The sequence below is a fragment of the Sapajus apella genome, unplaced genomic scaffold (genome assembly GCF_009761245.1).
Source record: "Sapajus apella isolate SASKATOON/1434 unplaced genomic scaffold, GSC_monkey_1.0 scaffold1, whole genome shotgun sequence".
Taxonomy (NCBI): domain Eukaryota; kingdom Metazoa; phylum Chordata; class Mammalia; order Primates; family Cebidae; genus Sapajus; species Sapajus apella.
Window position 1 is genome coordinate 4687886 of NW_022436941.1, and position 9475 is coordinate 4697360.

Sequence of the window (9475 nt, forward strand, 5' to 3'; positions counted from 1 at the left end):
CACACAGACCACGCGGTCTTCAGTACTTTCAAAGAACAAAGAGGTTAGAGGTTTTTTTAAATAAGAAACAGAAATGTTAGGTATTGTTTTGCAAGAAAGTTCATTGACAGTAGCGATGTTTTGGGGAGCTGGCAAGTTCTGACTGGTAAGTGACAGCAGAGGATAAAACTAGTCTTAGAGTCACAGCAGGTTGTTTCAGTACCAGTTGGACTGGTTCCAGTTTACACCTGGCAGTTTTAACAGCCAGCCCTGCAGAGAATCACATTCTTAGGGCAAATGGTATCTGCCCTGAGTGTTTTTCCCCCTGGCCTCTCAACTTTGTTTTAGTTGAGTATGACAAGAAGGATCCAATTCATACAATCAACTTTCATAATTGTTTTTTTCTGTTTATTGAGACAGAGTCTCACTCTCTTGCACAGGCTGGAGTGCAGCGGTGCAATCTCTGCTCACTGCAACCTCAGCCTCCCAGGTTCAAGCGATTCTCCTGCCTGAGCCTCCAAATTAGTTGGGATTGCAGGCGCCTGCCACCGCACCCAGCTAATTTTTGTATTCTTAGTAGAGATGGGTTTCACCATGTTGGCCAGGCTGGTCTTGAACCCCTGATCTCAAGCGATCCACCCGCCTTGGCCCCCAAAAGTGCTGGGATTACAGGCATGAGTCGCCACACCCAGCCACAATTGTATTTTTATTGGGCAAAGCTGATCTAGAGGTTAAAATCAGGAATTCTGGAGCTAGGCTGGCTGGATTCAAATCCTTACTGGCCGGTGATCATAGGCAAGTCACTTGGCCTCTGTTGGTCTGTTTTCTCACCTGTGAAGTGGAGGCATAATGGCACCTACTTCATGGGGCTGCCATCCTGGATGGCAGTGAAACCGTCCATAAAAGTTGGGTAGTGTTATGATTGGTTGTGGCACTAATTTTTAACAGCTGGAGCCTGTTTTCTTCTGTGAAACGAAGATAATCATGCCCGACCTTAAAGGTGATGGAAATTTTTTAACGCTTTAAGGGATATGAGGCCTCCCACCCAGAAGCCGGACCAAAATAACAACGGTTGTTCGGAGTCAGGCATCTCTCTGCCGCTAACGAATTAGGAACATTTCAAGAGGCCGGCTGGAGAGGACGGCTCTCCTGGATCCCGGCCGGACTGGCCCCATCGCGGGAAGCAGGTTGGGTCTCCAGACAGGGAAGGAGTAGGTGGGAGGGGCTGGCCAGTAAGAAGGAGGATGCAGGGGTGGGTCAAGCTGGCTAGTAAGAGGGGAGGGGCCGGAGAGTGAAAAGCGTGCAGAGGGGCGTGGGGAGCTTGCGGCATCCCGGCGAGGAGCGCCGCCAGGCCTCGAGGTAGGACTTGGGGTGGGGTGTCGGTGGGGCCGAGGGGGGCTGATTGCATGCAATTCGGGACATACACACAGACTGCGGGGTCTCCGGGATATCGGTGCTATCAAGAAAGGGTTGGGGGATGGGGACCTGGGAACGGGGCCCAGGGGTGGTGAAGGTAGGGGTGCGACTGGCAGAGGCAGGGCAGGCGGAGGCAGCGCGCCGTGGAGGCTGCTGCTCCCTGACGCCCTGACCCTTCCTCTCCCGCAGCCACAGCCGGGCTTGGCGGGGGCACCATGGGCGCCTCGGCCTCCCGGTGCCGGGCCGCCCGGGTCCCCGCGCCGGAGCCGGAATCCGAAGGGGCGCTGGACCTGGGCCAAATGCCCCCAGAGCTGCTTCTGGTGGTGCTGAGCCACGTCCCTCCGCGCACGCTGCTGGGGCGCTGCCGCCAAGTGTGCCGGGGTTGGCGAGACCTGGTGGACAGCCAGGCCCTGTGGCTGCTGATCTTGGCCCGGGACCACAGCGCCACCGGCCGCGCGCTGCTGCAGCTCGCCGGCAGCTGCCAGTCTCCCGCCCGCAACGCCAGGCCCTGCCCGCTGGGCCGCTTCTGCGCGCAGACCCATCGGACGCAACCTTATTCGCAACCCCTGCGGCCAAGGTGGGATCCCAGAAGAGGTGGTCCAGCGTGCTGGGAGCGGTGGAGGGGCCGGGGGGCGGGGCCGCACTGGGACCGGTGGGAGGAGTCGGAGCGGCGAGGTAGCATTCGTAGGCAGGGTGCAGGGCTGGTGGGGCAGGGCTTCACTGGGAGCCTGTGGGCGGAGGCAGCTCTGGGAGCCAGAAAGAGGGGCTGGAGGGGCGGGGCTTTGCCGCAAATCGGTGAGAAGGGTCAGAGGAGCAGGGCTTTGCCACGAGCGGATGAGAGGGGGCAGGGGGCGGGGCCTCAGTGGGAAGGGCCGGGAATGCCAGCTGCACTGTGAGCCCATGGGAGGGGCGAGGGGCGGAGTCTCACTAGGAACCTAAAGGCAGGGGACTGGAACCTGGGTACTAGCCTTTTTTATTTCACAGAAGGCCTCCGAGAGTGGATGGTGCAGCATGGTGGGGACGGCTGGGTGGTAGAGGAAAACAGGACAACCGTGCGTGGGGCCCCTTCTCAGACATCCTTCGCGACTTCATTCAGGTGAATGCCCCTGCTATCCAAAGGTCCTGCCAGTTGTTGAGAAAGGCCTACCTGTTCTTATTACCCTGTTTCTATTCCCAGCTGGTGATGCAAGAGGCAGGTCTTGGACCTAGAGGAGGAGGGTCTGTGGCTAGAACTGCTATAAATTACATCTGTTTGGGAAGCATCATATGGTTCTCCTTCCCTAGTCTCTTTCTCAGTATCCCCCTTCTCTAGTTTTACAGGAAAAAAGCCCCTCACTATGGTGTGTGGTCCCCAGATGTAAGGACTACTGGGGAACCAGGAAAAATGGCCATTGGAAATTTTGAGCGTTAGCAAATTCATTTTTTTTTTTTTTTTTTTTTTTTGAGATAGAGTCTCTCTTGGTGGCCCAGGCTGGGTGCAATGGTGCAATCTCAGCTCACTGCAACCTCTGCCTCCTGGGTTCAAGTGATTCTCCTGCCTCAGCCTCCCGAGTAGCTGGGATTACAGGTGTGTACCATCACACCCCGCTAATTTTTGTATTTTTAGAGACTGGGTTTCACCATGTTGTTCAGGCTGGTCTCAAACTGCTGACCTCAGGTGATCCACCCACCTTGGCCTCTCAAAGTGCCGAGATTACAGGCATGAGCAACCACACCTGGCCAGCAAATTCACTCTTAAGGCCCCGTAACCCTGCCCCCAAACTCCATCTCTTTAAGAGATATATCTCCAATAAGATTTTTTTTTTTTTTTTTTTTTTTTTTTTTTGAGATAGAGTCTTGCTCTTTCACCCAGGCTGGAGTGTAGTGGCATGATCTCGGCTCACTGCACCTCCACCACCTTGCCTCAAGTGATCCTCCTACATCAGCCTCCTGAGTAACTGGGACTACAAGTGTACCACCACCATGCTTGTCTAATTTTTAAATTTTTGTGTGTTTTTTTTTCTTGTTTTTTCTTTTGAGATGGAGTTTCACTTGTCACCCAGGCAGGAATACAATGGTGCCATCTCAGCTCACTGCAACCTCTGCTTCCTGGGTTCAAACGATTCTTCTGCCTCAGCCTCCCGAGTAGCTGGGATTACAGGCATGCACCACCATGCCTGGCTAATTTTTGTGTTTTTAGTAGAGATGGAGTTTTGCCATGTTGGCCAAGCTGGTCTCGAACTCCTGACCTCAGGTGATCTGCTCGCCTCAACCTCCCAAAGTTCTGGGATTACAGGTGTGAGCCACCACACCTGGCCATATATTTTTTGTAGAGATGAGTTTCGCCATGTCACTCAGGCTGGTCTTGAACTCCTGGACTCAAGCAGTCCTCCCACCTCTGCCTCCCAAAGTGCTGGGATTATGGGTGTGAGCCACCATACGTGGCCAGATTTTGTTTTTAATTATTACTCATCAAACTCTGTAACATATTTGTGTTGTTTTGGTCAATGGTGTACTATTTGATTGTAATAATCAGTGGTTCCAAATTTTGCTGCACATCATAAAGGTAGCTTTTAAAACACACAATGCTGGCCAGGTGTAATGGCTCTTGCGTGTAATCCCAGCACTTTGGGAGGCCAAGAAGGGTGGATCACAAGGTCAGGAGTTCAAGACCAGCCTGGCCAACATGGTGAAACCCCGTCTCTACTGAAAATACAAAAATTAGCTGGCCGTGGTGGCACGTGCCTGTAATCCCAGCTATTCAGGATGCTGAGGCAGGAGAATTGCTTGAACCAGGACCCAAGAGGTGGAGGGCACGGTGAGCTAATATCACGCCACTACACTCCAGCCTGGGTGACAGAGCGAGACTCAGTCAAAACACACACACACAATGCTCAGGCACCATTCATACCAATTAAATATGAATGTCTGAGGGTGAGAGCCAGGCATCAATATTTTTTTGTTTGGTTGGTTGGTTGGTTTTTGTTTTTGAGACAGGGTCTCCCTCTGTCACCCAGGCTACAGTGCAATGAAGTGATCTCAGCTCACTGCAACCTCAGCCTCCCGTGTTCAAACAATTCTCCTGCCTGGGCCTCTGCTGAGTAGCTGGGATTACAGGCACCTGCCACCATGACTGGCTAATTGTTGTATTTTTAGTAGAGACATGGTTTCACCATGTTGGCAAGGCTGATCTTGAACTCCTGATCTCAAGTGATCCACCTTAGCCTCCCAAAGTGCTGGGATTATAGGAGTGAGCCACTATGCCCGGCCAGGCATCAATATTTGTGAGAAGTTTCAAGCTCACTACAAGGTTCAGGGATGGAATCCCTAATACCATCCTCACTTCTGACACAATATGTCAGAACAACACAAACATATTATGTCATTTGATGAGTGATAATTAAAAACAAAATCTGGCTGTGTATGGTGGCTCACGCCTGTAATCCTAGCACTTTGGGAGGCAGAGGTGGGAAGATCGCCTGAGTCCAGGAGTTCAAGACCAGCCTGGGTGACATGGCAAAACCCCATCTCTACAACTCCACCAACTGCAAGTTTTTGGGGACTTCCAAAACCACCTCCACAATTCAGTAATTCATTGGAAGAACTCACAGAAAACTACTAAACACTTCTGGTTTATTACAGGGAAATGATACAGATTAAAATCATCCAAGAAAAGAAGGGCATAGAGTAGCATCCAGGGGAAATGTCAGACACAGAGCCTCTGCTGTCCTTTTGCCATGGCATCAGGACATGTTACCGTGCCGGCACTGATGTGTGACAAGATGCATGGTATTTTGTTGACCAACAGAGTTCACTTGAGACTCCATGACCAGAGTGTTTCTTGGGTTCTTCACATAGGCATGATGAATTGATTGATGGCCCGTGTGGTTAATCTTGGCCTCCAAGTCCACTGATGTTCCCTGACTCCCAGCCCCCACCGTAAGTCACATTGTGGGTCTTTCGGAGGGGCCAGACCCCACCCTGAGGCCATCTCTATGAGTGTGGCTAGCCCCTGCCCTAAATCACATTGGTAGACTATCCATTACCCACTGAGTCCCCATCAAAGATACTCCTATCTGACACAACACATTCAAATGTCCAGAGATCACCTCCCAGGAGTCCCTTTGGAGGATTTGTGTACATGGGGAGGGCATTTGGACAAGGCAGGAAGGACAAGGTAGGCAGACAACCAAAGAGATGGGGTGGCAAGCCCAGCCTTCAAGGCCTCCCTCCTCCCACAGGTGGGGAGCCCGACACGACAGTGGCTGTATGTATTGACTCCTTGTCCAACTTCTAGATGCCAACCAGACTGTTCTAGATAAATTCTCTGCTGTGCCTGATCCTATCCCCTGGTGGAACAACAATGTCTACCTTCACATGAGTCTCTGATGGGGGTTGGAGAAAGGATGTTGGGGGCCTGTGATGACCTATTGCTGCTAAACAAATCACCCCAAAACTTAGTGGCTTAAAATCAATGACAGTCCTCTGACTTCCTCTCGTGGTTTCTGTGAGGACTCACCTGGATGGTTCCAGCTTCTGCCTCTCAAGGTTCAGACAGTGACATTCTGATGAAGTCTGGAGCTGCAGGGCAGGGTGGTGGGTGGTGTGTGTGTAGCAGTTGGTGGCTGGGAAGCATCTCTTCTTTCATTTAGTCTCAGAGCTTCTCCATGGGATCTCTCTGCTTGGGCGACTTTGGGCTTCCTCACAGCATGGCGGCTCCTACACAGTCAGAATGCTTATGTGTTTGCTTGGAGAAGAGGATTCTAGAGAAACAGGTAGAAGCTACCTTGCTTCTTCTGACCTAGACTTTGAAGTCACTTGGCAAGTCACTCCATATCATTTTCACCACATTCTTGGTGACAAGCAAACCCATTTAGATATGTGGGGAAGATAATTAGATTCCCCACCCACCCCCCCTTTTTTTTTTGAGATGGAGTCTTGCTCTATCATCCAGGCTGGAGTTCAGTGGCATGATCTCAGCTCACTACAACCTCCGCCTCCTGGGTTCAAGTAATTCTCCTGCCTCAGCCTCTTGAGTAGCTGGGACTACAGGTGTGTGCCACCACACCCAGCTAATTTTTTTTTGTATTTTTGGTAGAGATGGGGTTTTGCCATGTTGGCCAGACTGGTCTCAAACTCCTGGCCTCAAGCGAGCCACCTGCCTCCACCTCCCAAAGTGCTGGAATTACAGTCACGAGCCACACTGCACCGGCCAGATTCCACTTTTTGATGAGGGGAGTGGAAGATTCTACAAGATTCTAGAAGAGCATGTGCCCCATGGGAGATTTTATAGCCATCCTTGGAAAATAACCATCTGCCAGAATGCCCTAATGTCAGCTTTAGAGAGGAGGCTCAAGGGGGCTGGGCCCTTCCTCTGCCTGCAGGTCACCCATGTGTTCTCCAACATCAAGATGGGTGTCTGCTTTGTGTCTTTCGAACACTGGGTCCAGGACACAGAGTTCTGGGCCGGCCACTATGGAGCCCATCTGACCAACTCCAGTGTGATCGTGCAAGTTCGTCTATCCTAGTCCAAGACCACCCTTCTTGCAAGACAGCCTGACTGCCTTCCAGGGTCTGGGACCATTGGCTGGGACCCCTCATTAACCAACTAAGTGCTTGTACCTCCCTGGAATACTTTGAATTCCTGGGTCCCATCAAAAGCCCTCATCTTCAGGTTCTAGAAACTACCAGAAGATTCTTCTTCTATCTTATCTACCTACTGCAGCTGCTGCTTTCAGGGACCCTGCTCTACTGAGGGGAAACCCACAGGTTTGAGCATGGGGGAACACCCATCCTGGAGAAGAATTCTCCCCTCCCCTCTCTTCTCTTCCCACCCAAAACCCTCCGATCCAGCCCCAGGCCCTCTGTCCCATCACCTCCCCTCCCTACCATTGACCTCTTGTCTCCTATTGTTTCTACCACAGTGACTTCCTTGGTCCCTTCAGGGAAGCCCTCCACTCATCTTGGAACTTAGATTCTCATCCTTAGGGCTCAGAAAGTCCCAGCCCTAAGGATGTAAACCCAACCTCTTGGGGCTTCTGAGCTACAGTGCTGGGACCAGGTCATGCAGCTGAAAGTCAGTGTTAAAAAAAATTATAAGTTTGGGCTGGGCATGGTGGCTCATGCCTCTAATCCCAGCACTTTGGGAGGCTGAAGCAGGTGGATTGCCTGAGGTCAGGAGTTCGAGACCAGCCTGGCCAATATGATGAAACCCAGTCTCTACTGAAAATACAAAAAATTATCTGGGCATGGTGGTGGGTGCCTGTAATCCCAGCCACTCAGGAGGCTGAGGCAAGAGAATCACTTGAACTCAGGAGCTGGAGGTTGCAGTGAGCCAGGATTGCACCAATGCACTCCAGCCTGGGTGACAGAGAGAGCTTCCATCTCAAAAAAAAAAAAAAAAAAAATTAAATGCTGATATATGCTGCAATCTGGATGAACCTTAAAAATACATGAAATGAAAGGAGGCTGCATATTATGTGAATCCATTTATATGAATTGCCCAGAGTAGGCTAATCTGTTGAGACAGGAAATAGATTAGTGGTTACCAGGGAGGAGGAGGTTGATGGAGGAGGAGGGGGATGCTCACAGGTACAGGGTTTGTTTGGGGTAATTTGGGAACTAGTTGGTGGTGACGGTTGCACAACATTGTGAATGTACCAAAACCACTGAATTGTATACATTTTTTAAATGGCTAAAATAGTGAATTATACATGTATGAATTTTACCTCCATCAAAATGGGAAAAAATCTAAAGTTATAATGACGGAATGAGACATACTGATTTTGTAATAAAAAGACAAAAGCAGAGCCAGGTGCATTAGCACAGGCTTGTAGTCCCGGCTACTTCAAAGGTGGAGGCAGAATGATTGCTTGAGCCCAAGAATTCAACACAGTGAAACCCCATTTATTTTTAAATATATAAAACTTTGTTTTTTTTGTTTTTTTTTTTTTTTGAGACAGAGTCCCACTCTGTTGCCCAAGCTGGAGTAGCTGGGACTACAGGCACACACCACCATGACTGGCTAATTTTTTGTATATTTAGTACAGACAGTGTTTCGCCATGGTGGCCAGGCTGGTCTTGAACTCCTGACTTCAGGCAACCGCCTCCCTAGACCTCCCAAAGTGCTAGGATTACAGGTGTGAGCCACCGTGCCCAGCCAATAAAACATTTTTAAATAGCCAAAACACAGTCAGGGTGTGGTGGTTCACGCCTGTAATCCCAGCACTTTGGGAGGCCAAGGCAGGCAGATTTCTTGAACCCAGGAGTTTGAGACCAGCTTGGGCAACATAGGAAAACTCCATCTCTACAAAAAATGCAAAAATTAGCCAGGTGTGGTGGCAGGCACTCATAATCCCAGCTACTTAGGAGGCTAAGGTGGGAGGGTCCCTTGAGCCTGGGAGGTGGAGGTTGCAGTGAGCTGAGATCATGCCACTGTGCTCCAACCTGGGTAACAGAGACCCTGCCTCCAAAAATTAATTACTGTTTGAAAGAGGGCCAAAACACAAACTTGGCATCTGGGAAGGTCCAGAGTTGGGGGTGAGCAGTAATAAATTTTGTCATTCAGAACTACTCCTGAAAGCTTTCCCCTCCTCCCAAAGAAAAATAAAAAGAAACACCCGGTCTTACCTTTCCAAGCTGCTGGACTGCTTTGAATTCAAATTGACTGTGACCCTCCACTTGACCCATGTCCTTCCACCTGCTCACCTGCCAACTGGGGCGGCCCAGATCCTGGACATCCCACCAGAATGCCCACCTGGAGTTGCTGTCCACACTCCTCAGGCAGAGACACTCTTGTCGTGGACATGCAAAACCTGCCTTGGGCATTCCCTCTGACGGCAAGGACTGAGCAGACATCTTTGGACTGGTCTGGCACCTTCAGGACTGGCTGGAAGACCACACTGGGGCTCCTGACCCTCTAATGAAGGCATTTCCTGCCTGGGTTTCCCTAAAGACTGTAAACTCTCTGTCTTCAGGGGGCACCATGTGTGCCCTCTGGGATTGTACTTTTTTTTTTTTTTTTAAGACAGGGTCTCACTCTGTCACTAAGGCTAGAGTGCAGTGGTACAATCTCAGCCCACTGCAGCTTCAAATTCCTGGC

At 50.7% G+C, this 9475-nt stretch overlaps 1 pseudogene; it reads left to right on the top strand.

Moving 5' to 3' along the window:
- Positions 1-656: 656 nt before the first annotated feature.
- Positions 657-2591, top strand: LOC116527832 (annotated as a pseudogene).
- The last annotated feature ends 6884 nt before the right edge of the window (positions 2592-9475 follow it).